Source organism: Cynocephalus volans, chromosome 7 (genome assembly GCF_027409185.1).
Source record: "Cynocephalus volans isolate mCynVol1 chromosome 7, mCynVol1.pri, whole genome shotgun sequence".
Lineage (NCBI taxonomy): Eukaryota > Metazoa > Chordata > Mammalia > Dermoptera > Cynocephalidae > Cynocephalus > Cynocephalus volans.
The window spans coordinates 97,829,766-97,857,110 of NC_084466.1; the positions used below are offsets into that span (position 1 = coordinate 97,829,766).

Below are 27,345 nucleotides of genomic sequence, written 5' to 3' on the forward strand. Positions count from 1 at the left end.
AATAACAGTGCATTATTTGGGCATTAATAACAATAAAGATGTCAAACTGTCAGATAAGAAGTTAATCTCATTCTGAGTACAATTAAAGATGCTGTTATCCCACCACCTGGGGCCACTTTGGCTTTCACCACTCAGCAGGCCTAACAGATAACAGGGCCACGCTGGAGCGCTGGGAGCCTGGGTTGGCACCACAGCCTGCTCCCCACCACTCACTGCCACCTCCAGACCTCTCCCTCGGTGACCCCAGCACGAGAACTCGGGCCCCACATCACTGTGGAGTACCTGGCAGGACCTTCAAAGCCAAAGAATGAGGGCAGAGCAGCTGGGCCTGGGTCAGGATATCCTCCACTCACCCACACATGCCCTCCACAAATGAGTCCTGGAACAGCGCTCTGAGCAACAGAGGGGACCCTGTGCTCGAGTCCCTGACAGTCTAGGGTCAGCCAGGAACAGAGAAATACTGTTAGTGCTGCACATGAGAGAATTTAAGGCAGGGAGTCAGTCACAAGGTGACAGAGGAGCTAAGAGGCCAGTGAGGAGCTGCTGTGACCCAGAGATTAGCAGCAGCAGGAAATCACCACTACCAGCTCTGCGCTGGAGGGACAAGGGAGGAGGTGGTGTGACACTACTTTCAAGAGCCAAGAAAGATACTGCCACTGGAGCCACCACCCAAGGAGAGAATGAGGGGGATAAACACCCTGCCTTCTCCTGGCCTGTCACTGTCCAGCCTCCCGCTGGGGCCTCACATTGTCCAAGTCTAGGTGGAAGCCAGCAGACATGGGAGTCTGGGCAAGGCAGCCCACAGTCAGCTCCCTGCACCTCGGTGCAGAGCTGGAGGTGGTCAAGAACGACTCTGACCACCACTTAGTGAGCACCAAACCCATTCCGGGCACTGTGGGTGTGGGGAATAAAAACGTGAATTAGAAGTCATATCGAGGGCTGGCCTGTGGCTCACTTGGGAGAGCGTGGTGCTGACAACATCAAGTCAAGCGTTTAGATCCCCTTACTGGTCGTCTTTAAAAAAAAAAGAAGTCACATCGACCCTCAAATCAGTTACTGCCTATTGAAGGAAATAAACGCATACATGGGTCATCTCCATGTAACACAGTAGGTGCTGAGCTGTATTACAGGCCATGAGAATACAGAGGACACAGTCCGAGGAAGGAATTCCAGGAAGGCTTCCTGGAAGAGATGGATGCAGGGAAGGAAAAAGGAAAGGGAACCCAAGACAGGCGCACCAGGCAGCAGGAACTACGTGCACAAGGCCCTGAGGCAAGAAAGAGCAGAGTGCGGCCAGGTCAGAGGTGAGTGGGTTTAGGGAAGTATTCGTGTGGGCATGTGCTGAGTGGAGGTACCCTGGCCCTCCAGTGCAGCTGCCAGGGCAAGCTGGGTCTGGGTGTTGGAGGCCCAGGAAGGTGGCTGGGCTGGGGACAGCGATCTGGGACTCATTGGCTTGAGGAGGCCAAGGGCTAATGGATGGGGGGATCCCACCATGGAGAGCAGGTGACGGGGTCAAGGGACACATTCGTGGGAAGCACGATTGCTGAGTGGGATGAGATGAGAAAGCATGGTCACAGAGGTAGGAGAGAGGCAGGAGGGGACCTGAAGAGTGCTATTTAGGTCGTGGGTGGTGTGCAGGGTCAAACACAGGGGAGAGTCCCAGGAGATGAGGTCTGCGAAATGCTCACCGACTGCACAAGGTGAGAGCCACTGGCTGGCCTTAGTGTGTGCCGTGACAGCAGGGGCGTGGTGGAAGTAGAAGTCAGGCTGCCGAGGGTGGTACATAAACCAAGAGAGGTCGAGAGCTGGCACATGTACACCACCCCAAGAAGAAGCTTGGCTGTGCGACCCATAACATAAAAATTCTGCTCTTCAAAAGACGGTGCTGAGAGAATGCAAAGACAAGCCACAGACTGGCAGAAAGTATCTGCAGATCATGTATCTGCTAGAAGACTCAGATACACAGGTCCTTTATCTGTATGCGAAGAACTCCCAAAACTCAACGATAAGAAACGAACAAGCCATTTTTAAAGATATGGCCACCTCACCAAAGTAGATATAAGGATGGCAAATAAATTTATACATGAAAAGATGCTCAACATCATTAGTCATTAGGGAAATGCAAATTAAAACCACAATGAGATACCACTACACACCTATTAGAATGGCTAACATTAAAAATGCCTCCCATAACAGAGGTTGCCAGAGACTTGGGGGAAGGAAGCATGGGGAGTTATTTATTTAATGGGTACAGAGTTTCTGTTTGGGATGATGAAAGTGTTCTGGAAACAGATAGGGGTGATGGTTAATTGTACATTTAAAAATGGTTAAAATATCTTATGTATATTTTACAGTTAAAATTTTACAATTAATATTTTACAATTAAAATCTTACAATTAATATTTTACAATTAAAAAAAAGATCTCCCATGCCACATGCTTGTGACTGGAACTCTGCAGGTGGAAATGTATAGCACAACAACTTTGATAAATCCTTTGGCGGTTTTTTAAGAAGTCAAACACACACATGTGATTCAGCAATCCCACTCATATATATTTTCCCAAGAGAAATAAAAGCATGTGTCTATACAAAGTACAGTAATGTTCACAGCAGCTTATCTGGAATAGCAAAAAAAACTGAATATGACCCAAATGTCTATCAGCGGATGAAGGGATAAACAGTTTGTGGTATATTTTTACAATGTGCTATAACTCAACAATAAAATGGAATTAGCTGTTGATATATGCAACAGTATGAACGGATCTCAAAATAATCATGCTGAGTGAAAGAAGACAAAAAGAGTACATACAATATGATTGCATTTAAATGAAATTCTGGGAAATGCAAACTAATCCCTAGTGACAGAAAACAGATCAGTGGTCACCTGGGGTTGGGGGTGGGGGTGGAAAGGAAGGACACAAAGGGGCATGAGGAATTGGGGGTTGATGAATATGTTCACAATCTTGGTTGTGGTGATGGCTTCATGGGTGTATACATATGTCAAAACTTATCTACAATATGCCTTAAATGGTGCAGTCTAACATATGTCAATTGCATTTCAATAACACTTTAGAGAAAAGTTTTGGGTTTCTTAAAAGGGGCTTGGATGGAAAGGAAGGAAAGTTAGTGGAGGGAGATACAAGGGGCAGGAGGGTGTGTGTTAGGATGAAAGGGACATGAACCTGCTGGGACTCTTAGGGGGTAAGGCGGCTGCTGAGCCTTCCTCAGGCCCACAGAGAAGGAGCCCAGGAGAAAGATGACCCCTAAGGCCAGTGTGCGGGAGCCCACGTGCTGAAGGCTGTGAGGGGGGAGGCAAGGGACAGAGGAGTGTGTGGAGCAAACTATCTGTCCCCCCACCACACCCACCCCTGGCCTCTTGCTGGGCCAGGCAGTGGAAGGGAACAGGGACTATGCAGGGGAGCTCATTTATTACAGAACCAGTGTTCTAGGTAAGAAGGCCAAAAATCACCATAAAGCAAATGAGGATTCCCAGAAGCCAGAGGCAACAGACACCCCTTCCAGCCATGGGTCAGGGAGGATTTTGCGGAAGAGCACCTGGCAGGTACAAGGTGGGCAGAAGCCAGAACTGAACAGGGCAGGGAAAGTGCAGTCTGGCTGAGCTGCACAAACAACGCTCCCTGGAGTTGTGCATCTCGATGGCACCAAGAAAGTAGAAAGGATGACAGCAGATCTTTTTAGGGGAACCAAGTCTTCACAGAGGCTGGAAGGGTCATGGATCCAATCACAGATGGCCTGGTCTGATAGGCTAAGGAGCCTCGGATTGATGTGTGGGCCATGGGAGCCACTGAAGTCTTTTGAGCTGAGGAGTGACACTGTAAGAGCAATGCTTCAAATACCCTGCATTTACCATTCTCAAGCACCTGCCATGGCTCACCACTACCTAGGCTCAAGTCTAAGTGTCAAGCATTTGGTTTTAGAGCCCCAACACTGGGGCTGTCTTTTCTGCCATGACTCCCTTTTCCAAACCCTCCCCTCCAGCTGAACTAGCTGACCCACTCTTCCGTGGGTGCTCTCTGACTCTCCTTACAGAATCCCCCCACCCAAATGCTGTCATTGCTCCTCTGAGCTAAACATCTACCCACTCTGTCATTCACTCACTCATCCATTCAATATTTATTGAAGGCTGATTGTGTGCCCCGCCCTCAGCTAGGCAGTAGGGACACAGCCCTGAAAGACAAAGTCCCTGCCCTCATGGAGCTAGAGGTGGGGGGTGACGGAGAGTGGGAGACAGACAATAAACACACAAACAAATAATGCTTTCAGATGTTAAGTGTTAAGGAAAAAACAAAAGAGGGTAAAGGAAGAGTAAGGGGCTGGAGGAAGGGGCGGGCTACAGTAGAGACGGTGGTCAGGAAGAGCTTCCCTGAGAAATGAGCAACGAGAAGGTCCCCGTCTTAGCAAACTCTCTGCAAAGACAAAGAATGTTCCAGGCAGAAGGAATAGTGAGTACAAAGGCCCTGAGATGGGAATATTCTTGGCTTGTTCAAGGACCAAAGGCAAGTGGAGTGGCTGAATGAGGATGGGGGAGGGTGATAGGAGATGAAGTCAGAGGCAGGCAGAGGCTGCGCCAGGGAGCTCTGCAGGCCAGGGGGGCAGCCTGGGTTCTAGAGTAATAGAAGAAAAGGTCCTGGAAGGGTTGTAAGAAGGGAAGGGTCCTGCTGATTTACGATTTAAAATGATCACTCTAACTGCAGGGTGGAAGATAGACTGGGTGGCTATGGAGGGACAGGGGCAGATGCCAAGCTTCCTCCTCCTTCCTGGAGGAATCGCTCCTAAATACCTCCTCGTTCACTCATTAAGGTGACCCTCAGTGAGTGCCAACAATATGCCAGGACCCGGCCAGCCCTCCCACCTCCCACCTGGGCCACCCTAGGGGAGTCACTGTGCTCCAGTCTTGGAAGGGTGCCATCCCGTAGTATGTGCTCAACGACTGTCCGTTATCATTATCCTTATGTTACTCTGTGTCAGTGATGAATCCTCTCCAAATATCTTCGTTGTAGCTTCCATTTATTTTGGACTCCATCGTAAACTCCCGTGAAAGACTCTGACCTCTGGGGCTAAATCTTTTTATGCAGGTGGTTGGCTGTAGCTCCCGATAAGTGGAAAATTCCTTCTAATATTAACTGTAAACTTAAAACTGCCTTAAAACCGAGTATAGAGCTCTGCTCGGGACACTCGTCGGACAGAAGATGGAGGGGGAAGGAGGGGAAGAGAGGCCTCTGCACAGGGCAGGGCCTGGTCAGCAGGGGCAGGGCATGCGCTGTTGGGGGAAGAGGGCATAGTTGTAGGCCAGGGCACCCATCCTCGCAATAACAGCCCCCCTTTTCCCTCGTGCCAGTAAAAGGAAGTCCTGGGGACTGAGGAGACAAGGCCCAGGGAAGGCAAGGACAGGTGTGAAAAGAAAGATGAGCAGTGGAGAGAAGGCAGGAGGGGAAGGAGGAAGGAGGAGAGAGGGGGAAAGGCACACTGGTCAGGAGATGGCAGAGAACATAATAACTGGGTCCATTTGAGCTGAGAGCAGAGGCTGAGAGGATGACAAAGTCACAGTCCCTCTCTTGAGGACAGCCCCTTCTGGGGAGGAGTGAGGACGAATTTGGAACAAATGACTGACCCAAGGTGCCAAGTGTGGAACAAGGTGATGTAGACAGGAGTCCAGGTGCCCAAAGAGGGAGTGGCCAGTGCTGCCCGATGGTGCGCAGTGGTAGCCCAGACGGGGCTGGTGTGCAGGGGGCAAGGGAGTGAGGGAACAGCCTCTTTGCCCGTCCTCTTCATTCCTGCCTGTCAAGGTTCTGCCCAGCATCATCACAACCTGGCTTAAACCCATCTCCTGCCTGAGACCTCACCCTGGACAGTGTTAATACAAGGGTCTGTGCTGAGCACTGAGCCACAAACACACACACATATCTACTCCTCTAATCCTTGGGAAAGACCTGCAAGGTTAGAATGCAGACCCTGATTCCAGCACATTCCCAGGGTCATACGCAGAGACGTCAGAGCAGAGATTTGGGGCTGGTCTGACTGTAATGCCTGTGCTCCTTCCACTGGGGACCCCCATGTCTGTGACTCTCTCCTGTGCCCACCCCCATCCCTCTTGTTTAGACCTCATTATGACCCATGTCCAGCCAAGTGGTCACAGTGGAGAAGTGTGACCCTCCCATACCAATAGGAATCCTGGCAGATGGTGTCACAGGGTCTACTGAGCATCTTCAGTGTCCAGCGGGTACTCAGGAAACACTGTAGAATGGAGCAGAAAGCCCACCAAATGCTGATGGTGCTCACTTCAAGGCCACGCAGTTCCCCTGGGATTTTCAATTTCCCCAGAGCAAAACCTGCCAAGGTGCACATGAGCATCGCTGGAGAACCTGCCCCAAATTCCCATGCTTGGAATCATCCAGACATGGTGAGTGGGAATCTCAGGGACCTGCCCCTCCAATTCTGCGATCTGCCTTTGCTGCTCCCCTGTCGAGGAGATCCTGCCTCATGAAAGTCCCCACTTTGTTCCACAGAAGGTCCCATGGGGAGGAAAATGGGTCCAGAGGCTGGAGCAGAGGGAGCCTCTGATCCACAGCTGCTGGCAGCCCACTGCAAACTACTCTTCCACCGGCTTCCTCTTTCTGACCCACAGTAGTGATTTTGTCTGTTTGCACGTGTGTGTGTGCATGAATGTGCATGCATGTGTGAATGCATTGTGTGCACAAGTATGCAGGTGCACATATGTATAATGCCTGCACACACGCATGTGTCCACATGTGTATGTGTGTGTAATCATTTCCCAGGCTTTTCTTCTCCAGAAATGCCTCCATTTCCCTGAACCAGTTACTGAAGGCGAGTCTCAAGTTTGGCTTAAATGCGATGCTGCTGCAGGACCAGGCAGGGCCAGGAGCTTTGTTGGAAGAGCTAGAGGAGCTGGGGACGGTGGAGGACAGGGGCCAGGTCACAGGTAGACAGCAGGGAGCATGTGGGCTGGGGCAGAGGTCAGGGCTGGCTCATCAGGGTTTGTTTCCCCTGCACTTCCTCTCTGAGAGAGAGTAAGCAAGGATCCAGGCTGTGGTTTGAATGTTTGTCCCCTCCAAAGCTCATATTGGAACTTAAGCCCCAACATGGCATTTGAAAGGTGGGGCCTTTAAGAGGTGATTGGATTGTGAGGTCTATGCCCTCATGAATGGATTAATCCACTCAGGGATTAACAGGTTAATGGTTTAATGGGTTATCATGGGAGTAGGCTGCGGGCTTTATAAGGAGAAGAAAGCATGCAGAAGTGCACTCTTGCTCAGCCCTCACCACGTGACACCCTGGGTCACCACAGGACTCTGCAGAGAGTCCCCACCAAGAAGGCCCTCCCCAGATGTGCCCCCTTGACTGCGGACTCCCCAGCCTCCCAAACTGCAAGAAATAAATTCTTTTTTAAAATAAATTACCCAGTTACAGGTATTCTACTACAAGAAACAGAAAACTGATTAAAATAGTGTGTATCCCTGTGCCCCACAAAGGGAGGCTAAGGAAACAAACCACTGGGTAAGACACAGGGGCATTTGGAACAAAGGGACCCAGATAAGGAGGAACTGATGAGCAGGGTGGCAAGGCGAAGGGTCTAGAGGCACTGGCTGGGAGTCAGGAGGCCGGGGTTCTCAGCCTGCAGAGTGACCATGAGATGCCACACTCCAGCGTGCTCAACTGCAAAGTGGGGATGACAGCATTAGCCAGTACACGTAATGCACTCTACACTTCCACACACCAGTGTGCAGTAGGTATTATAAGCACCCCCACTTCACGGATGAGGAAGTCCAAGCACAGAGAGGTTAAGTAACCTGCCTAAGGGCACACAGATGGTAGGTGGCAGAGTCAGGCTTGGAAACCCAGCAGTCAGAGCCCATTCTCTTCACTGCTGTACTGCACTACCTCCCCACGCAGCCTCACAGCCTTGCAGTATTAGGGATGTGTTAAAGGACTTTGTCAAAGGCGTGCATCGTGGTTCTCAAAGGGGGGTCCCCAGACTAGCAGCATCAATATCACCTGGAAGCCTGTGAGAAATGGAGACTCTCAGGCCCTACATCACATACTGAATCAGAAACTCTGGGGATGGTGCCCAGCAATCTGTTTTAGCAAGCCTTCCAGAGGATTCCGATGCAGAATACAGTCTGAGAACCACTGGCATATGTTATCCATCTACAAAATGTTCAAGTTCACATGTGTATGTTTGTATACTTAATGCACTGAACTTAGGTGGGTGCTCCCAGCAGCCCAGTATCAGGCTCTCCTTTGAGCTTCCACTCTGGGGTCTCCAGAGCAGCTGGCTAAGCCATTCTGCCTTGTGCCCAGCCCCTCCTCACAGCTCCTCCTACCATGGTCCACAAAAAAAAACACCTTTGGCTCGACAAAAACAACCAAAGCTCGTGTCCTTCAAGTAATGATAACCCGGAATGGAGCACACACATCCCTGCAGGGCTCACAAGTGTCCTTTTGCTCTCCCTACATTCCAGCCTCCTAATAAATAGCAGCCTCCAAGATGGTCTGTCCCCCCATGGGTGTATGCACACATGCACACACACACATCCCTCATGCTGCCTTGTCTGTGGGCTGATGTGCTCCATGTGGTCACTACAAGTGCATGGAAGAAGCAAGGTATGAAACAAAGGTAATGTCACACATGCACACACACACTTGCATGCAAGGGACAAAGATGTGTCCATAAGCAGGGCATCACCCGACAGATGCATCAGTACATACACACAAATGTAGGCAGGGGCACACTCACATGCACACATGTGAGCAGAGCACATGCTCATATACACATGGGCAGGGACACACATATGTGGGCAGGTACAAATGCTCTCACACATGGTCGGGGGCATACTCACATGCATGCACATACATGAACAGGGACACACTTCACATGTGCACACACAGGCAGGGACACACAAGCACACACACTAACAAGGACATACACTCACACGTGGACAGGGACACACATACGTAGATGCACGCACGCACACACACACACATGGATAGAGTGCTACCCCTTCAGGAGGTGGCCCTGGAGGGGGCAAGGGGAAGCAGAGTCCCTCCTGCTTTCCCAGAATGTCCTGCCATGCTATGACTCCATCTCCGGGGTGTGGCAGCAAGGGCTGACCAGCAAAGGGGGGACGTGCCCGCTCCTCTGAGACATTACTTTCTGAACATCCTATTCCTCCCACCTTCGGGAGGAAAATTATGACTTTCCAGGGGGGATATTTTTTTCTTTTTTGTGTTTTTTTCCTCTCCCCTTGTTCAGCACCCGGCACTAATTTATGACTATTTTTCCAACACCACTGAAGTAAGAGGGTAATGGCTTTCAGCCGTTTGCTTTCTCTCACCTGTCACTCACTGCCAGCTACCTGACAGGACTGCAGACAATGTTCCAATCACAGGGGCTGTTTTTTTTCCCAGGGAAGCGAAGAATTCATAGCGGCCGTGGGGAGAGTTATTTCATTCCTGGACGGAACAACATCAGGTAAACAGCTGTAAAAATTCATAACCAGCGGGGATGCCTCTGGCCAAGGGGCAGGCACATTGCTCACAGGCCCCCAGCTTGGAGCTGGCTCAGCTGGGGGTCTAGAGAGCTGGGTGGCACTGGATGGCTCGGGGCCCTCTGTTTCTATCACCCAGGCAGTTCCAGCCTCTCGACCTTGGGTAGGTCACACTGCCTCTTTGTACCTCAACTGCCTCAGCTGCTACCTAGAGAGAATGTTCTTTTTCCTCAGGGCCAGGGGATGACAGCCAGGCACGAAGAACAGTGGTCAACAGCCCAGGTGCTCCTGAGAGGACTGCCTGTCCCCAGCTGAGTGACTCTGGGCAACCTGCTGAGTCTCAGTTTCTCATTCAGAAAACAGAGATCCTCTGTACCAGTACTTCCCAACAGAATTTGCTGCAATCGTGGAAACATTCTCTACCCATGCTGTCCAGTACAGCAGCCACTCAACATACACGGCTACAGAACACGTGAAACATAGCCAGGGTAAATGAGAAGGTGAACTTTATATTTTTAATTTAATTGTAATTAATGTGCATTTAAATAGCCAGTACAGGAGGTGGCTAGTGGCTCCTGTATTGGACAGTGCACTACTCTCTATTTGTCCAGTATCTCATACTGAAAAAAGTGGAGACAAAATCATAGAGGTCTCATCCTAAGTTTTTGTGAGTGTTGACTGAGACAATGCTCAGAAAGTCTTGGCTTCTAGCTGGCCCTCTGTAAACGACAACTCTTATTAATTCTATGGGACACAGTCAGAAGGACAGGAGGGAAGGGGATTTGAATTCAGGAGTGTCAGGGTATAAAGGGACTTTACATAACCAACTCTCCTGTCACAAGTTTTCAGCTTAACTGGTGAGATCTAGCTGCCACCAGTGAGGGGCACATGGGAACACATGACCTGGGCCAAGATTCACTCATCCACGAGGGATCTGTTGACCTGTGCTGCCATGCCCCTCCACTCCTCTGTCCCCATCCCCACCCCACCCCCACACCCAGAACTGTAAAGGTGAGTCATTCGCCCAGGCTGAGTGGAATTGCTTCTGGATGAGACAAGTTCTCATCACACAGAACTGGTGGCTCAAAAAACCCCTCTTCCCCAGAGCCAGAACATCCAGGAAATGTAAGATTGGTGGGGAATGACCATGTGCCCATCTCTAGGTCCCTGCAGACAGGGACACACAGACAGGCTGCCCTGTCTTGTTTCCACTGTTTATTAGTTCCATGCGCAAGTTCACTGTTCTTTCTGAGCATCAGTCTTTCATCTAGCACAGAGAGATAAATACCTGCCCGACAGGTCGAACATGAAGATGCCTTTGACTTCAGGGTCCTGGCTATTGGACATCCTGAGGACTTTACACCTACAGTGCTTGGTAACAATAGAGTCACCAGCCTAATTTTTGGACAAGAAAACTGGCAAGGGAGCTGGCCAACAGGTAAGAGAATACTAACTTCCTCCACCCTCCAGCCTTCCCTGCCACTCACCCCCTCTGCCAGAGCCCTGGGGACCCAGAGAGGGCATACTGAGAAAGGAGCCTCCCTGCAGGTAAGGAATGGCAGGCGGAACAGGAGGCGTGGCCCATCCTCATTCCTCATTCTTTTAATGGACAGAAGACTGGGCAGAAAATAATTAGATTTCAGGAAAGGAAAAGGCAATACTTCTTGCCAGCAGGACAAAGGCAGGCCAGGATTTTCCAGCCTTGACGGTGCGCCAGGCTCTGTGCTGGGCATATGCCACATGTCATATGTCACCTCACCAAATGAGGGCACCAGCTGGGAGCAGGGACAGCCACCCCAAGGGCTCCTGGGCAGTCTGCCCCCTTGATATGGCCCCTGTTATAATTTCAGAACGTGGCCTCTTTATTGCCATTTCTCAAACAGACTCAGATATTTATATTTTTGGAGCTAAAAAGCAGTGGCAGTTTTCTCATTGACATGTTTCTAGTCAATAAAGTAGGTAATCTAAATTGTGAAAATAGACATTCTCTCCTCCATGGCGTTCGATGAAGCTATTTTCATTTTAGATGTGGAAACGCAGCAGGTGAGCATTTTAATTTTCCTAAATTGGCCTTTAGGCAAAAGAAGAGGTTGCTCACCCTTGGATCTCAGGCTCTCTGAGGTTGGAGGCCTGCCCCTCAGGAGCACTCCCACGTGTGTCTTCTGGTCTTCAAAGAGTGAGGGGGGACCGAGTCGGGCTCAGGCAGACCTAGGACTATCAACACCTGAGCAGCCTTTTGCTTTTTGAAAGCACCTGTGCAGGCAGGAGCAGGTGAGGGTCCCCAGGTGGAAAAGGAATTAGCATCCCAGCCACTGAGCACCTGGTGGGGGCCAGGCCCTGTGCTCACCATAGTCATTACTTCACAAAACTATCACACCAGCTCTGCAGAGCATGCTTGACCGGCCCCATTACACAGATGAGAAAACTGAGGCTCCAAGAGGTTCACTAATGGCCTGAAGTCTGCATGCATCAGGGCAGAGCTCAGAGCACTTTCCTCCGGGTACATGGCCTCTCCCACCACACTGTGAGTGCTCAGCCTAGAGCTGGGGACCGGATGGCTTGGCTGTTGAGTCTGTGAGGACAGCAGTTTCACTGGCTTCAGAAGCCACACTCCTCTCCCCTCCCTGAAACCCCTGCTTCCAGCTGACCCACAGCTGCAGCAAGATTCCCTCTGAAGCACTGGGGGGGGGGGGGGCTGAAGAAGGACGCCGTTCCTTTCTCCTTAATTGACTGTAAATTGCTCCAGAGCTTTTAATGAAGACCGTCAGGAGTAATTATGTCCACTGCTGCGCAGCCACTCTGTGTAAACACAAAAGGCGGGGCTGGGGACAAGCTGTGCTGGCATCTTGGTGTCAGCCCCACCTCTGCACCTCTTCTCCCCCAGGGCCCCCCCTTAATTCACACATCTGTTATCTGATAATAAGCCCAGCTGAGGTGGCGAGAACACAGGCCACATCCCAGACAGGGGACATGGAAGATGGTCAGGCAGGCCAGAGGCAGACCCCAGGAAGCCCAGCATGATGTGCAGAAGCAGACGCAGCCAGGGGCTGCACCAGGCCTGGAGGATGGAGGACTCACACCAGACTCAGGGAGCCAGTCCCAGAGGCTGGGAACCAGCCTGGCCAGGGCAGTGGCTTTCAGTGGGGTCCCCAGGCCACCAGCAGTGGCAGCACTACCTAAGAACTTGTTGGTAATGCACACTCTGAGGCCCACCTCAGGCCTACTGAATCAGAAACTCAGCGGATGAGGCTGGCAAACTGTCATAACAAGCCCTCCAGGGAATTCTGAGTCCCACTGGAGTCAGAGAACTGCTGATTCTCTTTTCAGGGAAAAGAACTCAATGGGAGAGGCCTGTTATAGGATGGGTAAACTGAGGCACGAAGAGGCAGCTTACCCAAGGGCACACAGCGGAGAACAGAGCCAAGCACTGCAGATACGAGCCCATGCCCCAGGGGTTAGAATGTCCCATTCAAACCTTGGCACTGATGTGGAGTGAGCTCTCTAATGCTGGACAAGTCACCACTTTTTACTCCTCTATAAAGGGGCAGGAACAGCCTTCTGGGTTGTGGTGAGGATGATATGTGTGGGGAACACGGCTTGGAGTCTGTAAGTTGCCTTCAGCCCAAGCCGCTGCCATCACACTCCGTCCTGTGAAGTGCCGGGGCAAGGGCTGCATTAAAGATGGCAGAAGGCTCCCCCTGGGCAACAGCTGTGAATGCCTGTTCTCTGGATTCCTGCTGGGGGACGTCCCTGCTGTCCACATTCTCCTGTTCCAAGCTGGCCCTCATGTGGCTTCCCCAGCCTAAGGCTGTTGTAGCCAGAATGAAAGTGCTCTTGGGCAGGACAGACAGTCATTACACACAGAGCTGGCACCACCCATGTGCCACACCTGTGCCAGGCTCCCAGGGGACACTGTCAGGCTGGTGCACATTCCAGGCAACCCCAGCTGAAAGACTTCAAGACATGGCCATGGCCCTCAGAGTTCAGAGTTTGGTCCAATCCCTATCTCCACCCAGATGGTCCCCTAGAGTCCCATGCGGCTGCAGGGGTGGCGGGAGCAGCAATTGATTAGGACAAACACTGGGCTGAGCAGGGGTAAGTCGAGCCACCAGGGCCCCATGGGGGGCTTTGCTCCCCTGAGCTCATGCCCTATGTGTCACCTCCCCAATAGCATGCCAAGTCTCCACACTATGGATCTTTTCTGATCTCCCAGAGAGTGTGCCAACCTACCAAGGTGGTGTCTTCAGTGACAAGGCTGGGCTGCCCCTGGGGTTAACAGGTGTCAGAAATCAAAGAGATGTGTCTGCTGGTTCCAGCCCGTTCACCTCCGCTCTTCCCAGGCTGTCCAAGGCAGCCTGGAGCCAGAGGCCACACCAGGTGGGCACCACTCCCCCCACCCCACATTCTGGGGCAGCACAATGAGAGAAACAAGGCTAGGGAGAGCAGGGTGGGAGGGCAATGATCAGCACTGCAAAGAGGCTGAGGCTGCATCTTGGCTCCCAGATGGGGCGAGCAGAGTGCCCGGGCCCCATCAGCACAAGAGAATGTGGGAGACAAACGCATGTCTCTGCTCACTAGGCCTGAGTTATCTATAACATAGAGTTTCTCTAGAGAGCTCATAAAGCAGCTGATGCGGCAAGGCAGGTTCAACGCTCAATAATCCGTCCACCTCACTGCGGCCGGATGCTGGCATATTCATCTTGAATCCTAGAAGGTGCAAGGGCTCCCCCCACACACAGTCATGGTGCCAAGAGAGCCCGGGAAAGGAGGGCCCACAGGCAGCACTGTGACACTGGGGCATATGCCCTCTCCACTGACCAAGGGCAAGGGGCCACAGGGGACCAAGCCTTGAGGCTCTTGTCACCTCCATCCAATGTGGTATGAAGGCAAGTAAGGAGGCAAGAAGAGAGGCCAGAGATGGTGGGTGAGGATGCCATACCAGCCCCAGGGCCAGAAGGTTCTCCTTTCCACCCACTCTGATCTGTGCCAAAGAGGGTAGAGCATTAGTTATGGATGGAGAAAGACCCAGGCTTGAATCCAGCTCAGCCACTTTATGACTGTGAGACCTTGGGCAGGTGACAAACCCCTTTCAGCCTCAGTTTCCTCATCTGTAAAATGGGCTTCATAACTACCTCCTTCATGGGGCATTGTGAGGATTAAATGAGCAAAGCATGCAAAAAGTCTTTAGCACAGCAGCTGGCACACAGGAGGGTGACCAGGAAGGTGAGTAGGAGGGCGAAGTCTGACCTGAATGCTACAAGAGCTGAGCACCTCTAGAATGAAGAAGGGCAGATTGGGGGACAGGCCTCTGCAGACCCTGGACAGCCATCATGGGAAGGGGGACAGACTGACTCCGGGGAGCTGTGGGGCAGACAGGATGGATGGGGACTAGCAGCAGGAGGCAGCCAGCCTATTGGTAGGCGGTACTCACTGTCTGGCGAGATAGGAGCAGTTGCCCACCGCTGCAAGGGCCACTGGTGCCTGCACCACCTTTCAGCCGGCAGCTGTGCTGAGGGGACTCATGGCCAGGCTGGGAGGTGGGGCCAGGGGCCTGCGGGCCTCTCCCACCTGGAAAGTGAAAATGTCTCTTGGAAGAGTAATGCATAAAACCGCACCAAATATTTATGTGTCGGCACAGTGGGTTTTGGCCACATGGAGCATCATTTCTGTCCCCAAGCTGCTTCTCACCTAGCTGGGAAAAGCACTAGTCAACAACAACTAAAATAATAATAGTTAACATCTATTAGGGCTTACTATGTGCCAAGTACAGTTCTAAATACCTGATTTTCATTAACTTCTTTAGTCCTCACCACAACCCTACGAGTAAATACAGTGTGATCATCACTCCCATATTCCAACTAAGTAAACTGAGGCAAAGAGAGGTTAAGTAGCCAGTCCACATTTGCTGAAGATGTGAGGAGAGCTTCTTGGAAGCGGAGGCTCTTACAAACTATTCAATAACAACAGCATCCACCACTTGGACAGTGGTTTTGTTTTCAAAGCTCTTTCATAAGCTCCTTGTGAAGTTAGCTGGGCAAATATGATCATCTCCATTTGCAGAGGTGGAAAGCGAGGCTCAGAGTGGCTAAGGTACTTGTCTACGGTCACATAGCTAATAAGTGGTTGAGCTGGGATTAGAATCCAGGCCTTGTGCTTCCCCTCCTGGTGCTTGATGCACTGTGCCCAGATGGGGGAGAGGAGGAACGGGAAGGCACCTGTAGAGGGGACTTTCAGGGAGAGCCTTGCACCAAGGGACAACTTTCCTGGGCATCCAAGCCCTTTCTTGGTCAAGTGCTGACAAAACAACTTGATCTCCTATTCCAGGCTAAGCTGTAGCTGAACAGTCAGGCTCACAGGTCCCCTGAGGCGTGTAAAGAACAGTCAGGACAGGGGAGTGTTGACAAGTTCAAAGTCGGTTCTGTCTGTCACCGTCTCCCCAGCCAGCTGGAGGATTTTCAGCTCTTGTAAATTACACTTTAGGCTGGTTCCCAGAGAGCCCAAGTGTTCCCGGTTGGCTGCAAGCTCAGCACATCCTCATCTGATGGCACAGATGAACCAGCCTCATCTGCCAGCCCCCCACTCCTTCAAAGGGGGTACCTGCTGCCTGGCCACAGCACAGTTGGCCGAGGCACCCACCCCCACTGCCGCAGGTCACTGGAAAAGGCCGTGGACCAAGAGCAAATGACCTGACTAGTGTCATGCTTTTGTCATGTTTCAGCAGCATTTCCAACTCTGCATAGTGTGTCCAGCAAGGACACGCATCTTCCGAGTAAAAGAGAAGCGAGGCCTGGACGGGGAAATCGATTTGCCCATGCTCACACAGTGCATGGCAGAGCCAAGCATGGGACCCAGGGTCTCCCAGACACAGCTGTGCCAACCAACCTCCCCTCCCCAGGAGCAGCTGCCTCTTCACCCAGCACCTCTCCAATGTGGGCCAGTGGCCATCGAGATTTGTTCCTGGGTGACAAACTGAGAAAAGATCCTAAACAATCTTGAGAGTCAGGATAGCAAGTGCTGTGGTTTGAATGTGTCCCCCAAATTAAATGTGTTGAAAACTTAACTACCAAATTCATATGTTGATTGGAGTTGGGGCCTTTGGATGGTAATTAGCATTAGATAAGGTCATCGGGATGGGCCCTCATGATGTGACTTTATAAGGAGAGGAAGAGAGACCTCAGCTGACACACTCATGCCTTCTCACCATGAAAATGCCTTCTGCCATGTTATGATACAGCACGAAGGCCCTCACCAGATGCCAGGACCATGCGCTTAGACTTCCCAGCCTCCAGAACTATAAGAACTAAATTTATTTTCTTTACAAATTATCCAGTCTTTGGTATTCAGTTACAGCAACTGAAGATGCATAAAGACAGCAGGTTAGTAATAAGAGCTTGGATGTTGGAGACTGAACACTTGGAATGCAAATCCTGACTACTGCTTATTGGCTGTGGGACCTTAGGCAGCTTGCTTGATCTCTCTGAGCCTGTAAAATGGAAATAATAGAACAGACTTCCCATCATTACTGTGAGGATTAAATGAGATCATGCAGGTAATCTAATTAGTAAAACAAATACTAAATAATAATAATTATTATTTTTATTTTTAACCACAACAACCTATTTCCGCCATCCAGACACAATGCAAATTGCTTGCCCCTGTCAGCCTGTTCCAGCACCATCTTCTCCAATGCCCCCCCTGTGGCTTCAGCGTATCAAAACCTGACCAGTCAATGCCACCTCTACTGTGAAGACTTCTATGTGTCCCTGTGCTCAGAGTGAATTCCTTCCTTCTTGGGGTATTAGCAGCTCATGCCCCTACTTGCCTGGAGTGGGCTGGTCACTTATCATTGGTCCTCCTCCACTCCAGACAGGAGCTCCTTAAAAGCAAAGACCCACATACAAAATCCCAGAACTGTGGCTAATTGCACAGGCTTTGGGGTCAGGCAGCACTGGGTTCAAGTCTAATTTCCATCCTATACAAGCTGTGTGACCCTGTGCAAGTTACTTCTCTGAGCCTCTGCCTCTTCATCTGTAAAATAGGGGTTATAAAGACCCTTTTTCTGTTTTCTGTGAGGATTCAACAAAGCAATGTGTATGAAGAGCTGATCTAGACACAGAGTAAGTGCATAATAAGCGATAGTTGCTATTCTTACAGTTATATTTAATGTGCATGTCTCTACCCCACTACCAGCGCAGCCTGGCACAGGTGTTCAGTGCATAGCATTATCAGCATGCCCACACAACAAGTGGCACATCATCATTATTGTTAGTGTTATTATGGCTGCATCCAAAACACCTGCCCCACCCACACTCACACCCTGTCTTGAGGGGCAGACCACAGCTGGGGCTGCCACAGGCTCCAAATGTGTCCAGGCTGGGGCCTCTTGGAAGTGGCTAAAGCCCACAGAACCCACCAAGAGGGCACTAATCTGTCCTATCACACCCTTGGAGGGCAAAAGGCAGACAGGAGGCAAGGCCACAGAAGCACTCAGGCCCTCCCAGGGGCTCTGCGAGTCATCCCTCCAACCTCCCAGAAGGAAGAGTAAAATCCCGGCTCTCTGAGGGCACTAAGACCCCAAGGCTCCAGGCCCCTTGGTCCCAGCATCTGATCTCCTGGACAGATACTGGATCATCTTCTTCCTCCAAAACCTCGGCCCCCTTGCCGACAGCCCCAGGGAGCCTCTGGGCTAGCCTTGCTTCCCCTCCTTAAACACTCTGCCTCCAGATGGTGACAGCAGTGAGGCACCATGAGCCCCTTCCCCAAACTTCAAGTTCCACACTCAAAGCCCACCAATCCAGGAGGACACCCCTTCTTCTCCAGGCTCAGAGGCACCCTTAGACCACATGGGTAGAGCCCCCTCAAATCCTTTCTGCAGCTGGTGTGTGAAGTCAGGGCAGGCTTCAGTCTGGAACCCAACTGTAACTCAATGGGGACCTTGGGCAAGCTCCTCCCCTTTGGGTCTCTGTTTGTCCATCTGTAAACTGGGACGGTTTGACTAGTGGTCATCAAATTGCCCTATAGGAGGCCCTAAGGGTTCATCATGCATGGGCCCTCTGAGGCAGAGGTGGGAATAGGGGCTGTTACAGCCTCCACTGTCAGCAACCTTAACTTCCACCAGAAATGATTATCCTTCCTTAGCACTTATTACAATCTAACATTCATATAGGGGCTGGCCAAATAGCTCAGTTAGCAAGAATGCAGTGTTATAACACCAAGGCCTAAGGGTTCGGATCCCTGTACTATGCAGCCGTAAAAAAAGAAAAAATTAAACAAGGAGCAATTCTACTGAAAATAAAAATTATCATTATTATAAAAACATATGTATATTTTTCTTCTATGTTGCCTTCTGTCTGCTTCCCTCATGGAATGTCACCTCCCTAGAGCAGGGATTTTTGTCTGTTTTGTTCACATCCCATACCTGGAACTGAGCCTGACACAGAGAAGACACCCAATAAAACATTTGTTGAATGAACAAATGAATGTAAGTATATATGTGTGTCTGTCTATCTCTCTCTCTCTCTCTCTCTCTCTCTCTCTACCTACCTACCTACTAGACTTCCGGGCAAGATTACATTTGCCCAAACAGTTCCACAGCTAAAAAAGTTTAAAAATTATTGTTATTACATTGTCTGCAGAAAAAGAACATTAGTAGAAAGCTGCCGACATGTGAATAAGCTCTATCATTAACAGTACAGTACTGTATCCATGTTATTTTCCTGGTTTCTGTAACAGTATTATGGTTATGCAAGATGTTAACATTAGAAGAAGCTAGGTGAAAGGTACTCTTTGTACTATTTTTGCAACTTTTCTGTAAGTCTAAAATTATTTCCAAATAAAAAGTTTTAAAAATAAATGAAAATTAAACTCACTGGTCTAGACCAGTTCCACCTGAAACATGGTGGGGGTCCACTGATGATACTCAAGATGGTCTTGGAGGTAAAAAGAACTTTTTTCAATTTTAAAAGCTATGTATTTATTTTAATGTGAGTATGTGTAATGAAAACACAGCCAGCTTCTCAGTCCTGGGATTTCACTGTGAAATCATAAAATGGACATTTGTCTCTCTGTGGGGGTGCTGTGTTCAGCCCCCACCCTCCTATTTTTGGAGACTATCCCATTGGGTGTATCCCCCAACCCCTTGCAGCCTGAGCACAGTCACATGTTGTACACTGCTGCCCCAGACATGAGTGGTAGAATTCATTCATGGTGACAGTGGTGATCGTCGGGCCAGGTTATCTGGCCAATTTCCAGGCCAGGTCCTTTAGTTGTTGTCAATCTGAGAGCACCAAGCAGCCTTCCAATAGATCGACAGCCAGAGGCAGCTTCCCCAGTGGGCAACCAACAAGTTACCTTTTAAAAAGATATTTACAGGAATTTAAAAGCAAGTAAATGAGTTAAAATTACAGCTTACATTTTTAAGCACTTTCTATGTGCCAGACACAGCTCTAAGCATTTTACAATTCGCTCACTTCATAGTAACACAAACCCAAAGAGGTAAACTTAGTATTATTATGCCCATTTTTCAGATTAGGAAACTGAGGCAGCCAGCTAGTAAGAGGCCGAGCTGGGATTCACACCCAGACAGTCTGGGCCTCACTTTCCCCATCTGTAACATGGGAATGTTTGACTAAAACAGTGGTTTTCATATTGTCCTACAAGAGGCCCTAGGGTTTCGTGATGGGCCCTCTGAGGATCCTTCAGATGGGGGTGAAAGCAAAGGTGGGGAATAGCAGCTGTTACGCTCCCCACTGTCCACCTCTGACTTACCTTCAACCACAGATGATTATTTCTCCGTGACACTTATTACTGTCTATCACGCCCTGTATTCTTGTACTGCTGTTACCTACCGGGCTACACTGCCTCTGTACACGTGGTCAGCAGAAAAGCCCAAGCCATGCAGACAGCGCACACCAGCTGGCCCTGGGACCCACTGGACTCCTCACATCCACATCCCTCTAGTCCTGTACTTCCTGTAGCTCTGCCACCAGCTCTTGCCAAGGGTTGGCTCTGGGGTCCCGCCACCCCTCTCACCTGCGTCAGTCCTGAAGAAATCCCTGGTTAAGAGAAAAATAATTCTCACCCCGTGGTTCTCCATCCTCTCCCAAGAGATGGTTTCTTCTCTTTAAAGGGACAAGGGAAGGAGGGGATGGGAAGGAGGAACGGCCCCTTCCAGGGCACTAGCTGCTGAGACTAGTCCCAGGAAGGGTCCAACCTACCCTGGACTCCACCCACTCTGCATCAGCTCTAGCCCTGCCCACCCGGCCATCTGGTCCCCCTGAGCGTTGGCTGCCCACATAGCCCTCCTGTCACACCAGCTATCCCTTGTCTCCCACTCTGCCTGGCCTGTGGGGTCGCCCCTGCGGGGAGTTGTCAGTGCACTTGCAGGCTCACAGCTCCTCTGTCTGCTGAGACTGCTGATGCAGGGTCAACCCACCTGAAAATTGCTCTCCCTGGGTCCAGACGAAACAGCTGGGCATCGATGGAGTTTGCAGAGAAATTAATCAGTGCCGACTGGCAGGAGTGCCAGGCACTGCCTGGGCCCGATCCATCCTAATGAACCTGAGCTCCCACCTTAATGGCTCCTGACAAGAATAATTTACTCATGTAGGTGATAAGCATGGGCATTATCGCCTTAATTGTGGCTCAAGATGTTTTGGGGGTGCTGGGTGTTCTGCCTGGGGAAGTCAGCTCCAAGTCCACCAACCTTGGTGACAAATGGAGGGACAGGGACCCAAGGAGAAGAGAATCAGCAAGACATTCAATATCCACTCATTCATTCATTCATCCATTCACTCATTCACCAAGCACCTGCTGAGCCTGCTTTGTGCCAGGCACCATGCTTGGCACAGAGGATATGGAGCTTCAGTTTGCTCAGCTGTAAAATGGATATAATGCCACCTCTATAGGAGAGTCATTGTGAGTTCTATAGGAGGCTACGCATTGGAAATGCTTAACAGAGGCCCTGGCAGGAGACTGGCAATCAATAAATGATAGCTAATATTATCACTCTACAATCTTATATTATACATAAATGCTAAAATGATAACTAATTATAATGTCAATATTAATAAAATTGATACTTAAAAAATTAATAGTTCATTGTAGAGTTACACACAAAAAACCATGGTAGAACGTGCTGAGTGCTTTCAAAGACACAAGGACAAAGCTGGCGAGGGGTAGTGGGGGAAGGCTGCAGGGCTTCCTGAAGCAGGTGACATCAGAGCTGCATCTTGAAAGATGAGCAGGAACTTGCCAGGCAGGGAAGGGAAAGGGCGCTCCCGGCTGAGGGAATAGCATGGTCAAAGGCACAGCAGTGAGAAAGAGTGTGGGGTGTTGGGATGCTGGAGGGGATGGGAGGGTGACAGGCTAGGATAAAGGGTTTCACTCCTTCCTGTAGACATTTGCGAGGCTTTTGGCTCAAGGTGTTTAGAATTGGGGTGGAGAAGACTGTCCCCCTCCAGCGCCTGAGGTATGAGAAGCAGATCAATGGATTTGCCCCCCAGGACCCCTCCGTAAGCTCCTTGGTCAGCTTGGTGTCTCCAAGCCAAGTTTTATGCTGCTGCTTCTGAGTCCCTTCCCCCAGGGCCAGCCAGGGCTCAGGGCCCCAAGGGTCCCCAGCAAATGTGTCACATGCAGCTCCAGCAGGCAGCTGGGATGATTAAAACATGACCCCCAGTAGGGCATGGGCCTCACTGTTCACAAGCACAGGCACGTACAGCGTCTGTGCCGTCTTCGGGAAAATGCTCTCCTGGGCCTGCTCCCTGGGCAGCCATCCCCGTCATCACCAACATCTCCCTCCAACACACCCTGGGGAGGGTAGCGCCGGGCCTAAGTCTCCAGGAGGGATGGCATGGAGACAGCCCACAGCCTCTGCCTTGGAAGATTCCCCCACATTATCATAGATTCCAGACATTCACTTCTTCCCTAAGGCACCCCAAGTTCCAGGCACATGCCAGGCACGGGACTGGGGCCTGGGGACACAGAGATGGCCTAGTCCACCTGGAAGCATTTCATAGTCCACGAGCAACTGAGTAACAACAGCACTGTGATGGGTACTAACAGAGAGGATGACCAGGCACTGGACAAAGCAAAGGGAGCAGCACTTAATCCCTGCCTGGAGGGACCCAGAAAGGCCACCAGAGACGGTGGCATCTGGACTAACTTGATTGATAAGAGGAGGCACATCATACTTCAGGCAGCTGGAACTGTACCTGCAAAGACCGTGAGGTAGGAGCTCACCTTTCACATTTAAGGAGCTACAGGAGCCCAGTGTGTTTGGACTGGAGCAAATGAGGGGGACAAAGGGGTAGGAGGTGAAGTCTGAGAGGCAGCAGGGGCTGGTTCCAAACAGCCTTCATCTCATGTAAAAATGCTGGTTTTTATTCCAAGTGGGATGGAGACCTCCTGAGCAGGCTCTGTCTTAGTCTGAACAGGGCCAGTCCACTGCTAGGACGAGAAGAGGCTGCATCAGGGGTGAGGGCAGGAGTAGAAGACCACCAAGACACAAGGAAGCTGCTGGGGTGGTCCACGATTGGACCACGGTGACAGAAGTGGAAGGAGTGGGTGGGACATGAGAAGATCCTGGACCTATTTTCACAATAGAGCCAACAGGGTTTGCTGATGGATTGGACACATGGTGAGGGAGAAAGGGGAGAGTCGGGGAGGACTCCGAGTTTGCAACCTGAGCAACTGGCAGGATGGAGTAGCAACTGCCTGAGATGGGAAAGGCTGCAAGCAAAACAGGTTTTTTGGGAGGAAGATCAGGAGTTCAGCTTTGGACGTGATGAGGTTGAGAATGTCTCTTTAGACGCCCAGGTGGAAATGCTGAGTGGAGAGGTGGCCATTTGAGTCTGGAGTCTCCTCTGAGAAGTGGCCCAGGCTGAAGATATAAATCTAGGAATTACCAGCAGATAGAGAGTATCTAAAGCCACAAGACCAGGCAAGATCACGATGGGAGCGAGAGCTGGAGGACAGATGAGAGAGCAGAACCCCTGGGCCCCCCATGCTGAGAGCCAGAGCAGATGTGGAGGAACAGAAGAGACTGAGGGGGAGGCGTTGTCCCGGACCAGAAAAACGCCAAGTGCTACAAGGCCACGAGTTCCAAGAACTGATGGCTGGATTTAGCAAGATGAAGATTGGTGATGATCTCAACACGAGCAACACTTGGTGGAATGTCTGGAGGGAATCCAGGAGGTGAACTGGAGGCAGCACCCCTGTGGTACCTGTCCCTTATCCTAAAGATAGATGTGGCCACTCATTGCTGATAGCTACAGCCAAGGTATGGGTGATGCCAACGCACTGACCAGGGATTGAATTGCTGATCTGCCCCTGCTCCGACCTGCCCAGGCCAGGTTCTGCTGCCAATGACTGATGTTCATGTCTGGAGCAAGACACACAGGGACGTGAGGCCCATCTATGGAAGCGGGGCAATGTTAACAGACCAGAGGAAGGCAGAGCTACTTAATGACTTCATTTGGCTTCTGTCTCCTCTGGTGGGAGATGGTCTTTAAAAACAACATCACACAGAGGGAATTGAAGCCCGAGATAGGCGAGGAGATAGTAATGGAACGTGCAGCCTCAGCAAGGGATTTCAGATGGCCAGTGCCCTCCCCTCTCGCTTCCAAGGCACTGGCCCACAGCTGGGAACTGAGGCAAGAGCATAACAAATGGAAAGGCTCAGAAGTCCAGGGGTGGATAAAAGTCCCAATCTCTAACCCAGGAGAACGCGTTCACAGAAACTACATCCTGAAAGAGCCTGTAGCCAAACTCTACCTCTAATTCTTAAAAGGAACTTTGAAAATGAATTAATACATAAAAACACTTAGGACACTTCCTTGAACATTCAATAAATGCTGTCGTTATGATAGTATATTACATATGTATATAAAATATCATATATCATATATAATATGATATTTATTCTGTAAGGCTCCAGCAGTCAGAATTAGACCCAATATGTAGGAGTCCCAGGAAGGCAGATTTCGTATTAATATTAATTAGAATTCTTTATTTCTGGAACTGTCACACAGCAGAGAAATGAGCTGCCTTGTAAGATTAGGAGTTCCCCCTCACTGGGTGTCCACGCAGAAGCTGAATAATCAGCCCTGGAGCTGGAAGTTTGATTTGCCTACAGCTCTGACCTCTAGTGAGCTGATACTCTGGGCCTGGCTTGGGTTCTGAACTGGCACTGCACCCAGCTTATCGATGTGTTTGTCTGCCACCCCACAACTACCCCCCACAGGCACATGGCTGCCAGGATAGCCCACCCAGCCATCCCTGGGCCACATACAGGCTCTCCCTTCAGTAACAACACAACATTGCGGGTGTGGAGGCTCTGGAGTTAGTGATATTTTAATTGAACTTCCCAGCAATGCAGTGAGGGGAATATCCTATCCCCATGTTGCAGGTTGGAACACTGAGATTCAGAGAGCAAATGGTTAATGAGAGTCAAGCCTCAAAGTCAAGACTACTACCCCATTCCTCATGGGAAGCAAAGGGCCAGTCCCCTGGGACAAGTTGTTTCAACCCTCCCCCTCCCCCTGGCCACTGCTGGTCAGAGACCTGCACCCGTGGAGCCTGCCATGTCCACGTGAGCCCACGTCTACCCTCCAAATGCCCAGGGCCATGTGGGTGCCAGCACTCAAAGGAGGGCTCCGGGCCTGTCTCTCCTGAGGGCCTGGAAGCACCCCAGGCTGCTCAAGCCAAAATCCACTGGACCTATTTTCCAATGCCCTCTCACTGTAAGATGGGGAGGTAGAGACCCAGGGAGGTGCAGCAAGGAACAGAAAGTGGGTCCTGACTTTCAGGCCAGAGCTGTGCTGCCTCCATCCCGATTCAAAAGGAAAGAAAGAGGCCAGGAGGGTGCTGGGCCAGCTCAGCATCTACCCCTGCCCAGAGAGATGAGCACAGCTGTCTTCCAGCTCACTCAGCCCCCTCTCAATCCTACGGCCCCCTGGAGCCAGGGATCAATCCCCACAGCACCAGACAGACGCCCCTGCTGTGACTGCCAAGTGCGGCCTTAACGGGCTTGAGTCCAGAGGCCGATCAATGCTGGCGTTTGCAGAAGCCAATCAAGAGCCACAGCCAAAAGTAATGGGAGTAGGGCCTGCTGGAGGGCTTCCTGGGTGGGCGTCCAGACCAGGGCTTGTCACCGTCAGCACTGGCCAAGCAATGCCCACCCCACCCATCACCTTCCCTGCACCACAGACCTCTGAGGACTCCACACTCAGCAATGCGGGATCACAGATGGGGGCAGAGACAGCACTGCTCACTTGAGAGGAGTCTTTGCCTCCCCCAGTCAGCACCAGGTCACTTGGTGACTCACGTCTGCCTCAGTGGCCCACCTGCTTCAAATATATTCCCCCCACCACAAAGGAATCGCACAGAGGATGAGGTTAAAATGGACCCTTACAAAATCCAGCCACAAGAAAGTGTGTGAAGATATGGGAAGGGACTCTTTCAGGACCCTGTTCAAGTGCCACCACTTCCCCAAAACCTCTGCTGCCTCCTCCTGCCTCTGCTCTGCACCCAGAGAGATGACACCTCCTCCTTCCATCCCCCATGGGGATTTAAGCAGACATCCAGCTTGGTTCCTGTTACTCGGGACACTGACTGCTTTGTCCATCTGTCTAAGTCCTCTCTGTGCCCACAGCACCCAGGCCTGGCACAGAGGGGCATGCCTCTGTTTTCTGAATTCATTCAATATGATGAATTCATGCATGAACTGAAAAAAGTAGAACCCCTGACGGTGACACAGGCTGCTAACAGTTCATTCATCACCTACACTTATGTACTGACTGGGTGCTGACTGGGTGCTCACCCTGCTGGCTCCACACCAGCCATGCCCAGGTCTGGGTGGGGGAGGAGCCACAGACAAATTCCAACAAAAGAACACGGCTGTGTTACAAATCCAGCAGTCCACAAACATCCTCCGACCCAATCCACAGGGGAGCAAATAGCTCGGCAGGGTCCCCAAAGGACTTGTAACCACGCTGTCCAAAGTGTGAGCTCAGCCTTTGGAAAAGCATTCCAAAGAGGCAGGCACCTCCTTCCTGAATGGCCCCAAAAATGCGCAAACCCCAACCCCCAAATATAGCCTTACAATACTGATCTGTCACCAAAGGAGTAGCCACTTTCCACAGAGGTCTCCCCTCACAGTTCCTAGAAATACAATGCTACTGGATTGTAGTGATAGTTTCCACAACAGTTCAGATACATGCCAGCTGTGTCCAGCACCTCCTGCAAAAAAGCCTCCAGCAGTATGTGTGCAAGGGGTACTCACATGCCCCCACAGCAGCAGGGGAGAGTCCAGGCCTGCCCCAGGCTCCGCACTGCAACAGAGATTGTCTCTGAAGAACCGTGCGTCCACTCTACCACACACCCACATCAGGTAGGACATGAAGAATGCTTTAAATGACCCAGTAGTCAAGTATCTTAATACCCCTCCTCTCTCTTTCCAAGCCATCCTGCCTCATTTTCAGTACAAGCAATGCTCCTAAAAGATGTGCCATGCTGATCCCTGACGTATACAGCCTCTGTTACCCACAGAGGATGCAGAATTGAGTGCAAGAAGCCCCAGATTTCTCTACAGTGGCACCAACAAGAATGAGAGGACAGAGAGGGTGGGACCTTTTCAGGTTCTGCTGTGTGCCTGCAGGCACCCAGGCACAGGTGCCCCCTCACCAGCACCACTGCAATCCAATCCCCATTTCCGGAGAAGCTTCTGGGGCCCTAGAGCTGAGCTAGGGCCATGGGGGGCATGAGTGCAGATGTCAAGCTGCAGGGGTAGGAGCCAGGCCCTCAGCAGGGGCCCAGACAT

General features: G+C 50.9%; 1 protein-coding gene across 3 annotated transcripts in view; it reads right to left on the bottom strand.

Moving 5' to 3' along the window:
• CDH23 (cadherin related 23) overlaps positions 1-27,345 on the bottom strand; it is a 372,185-nt gene that overhangs the window by 339,667 nt on the left and 5,173 nt on the right. The window lies entirely within an intron of this gene.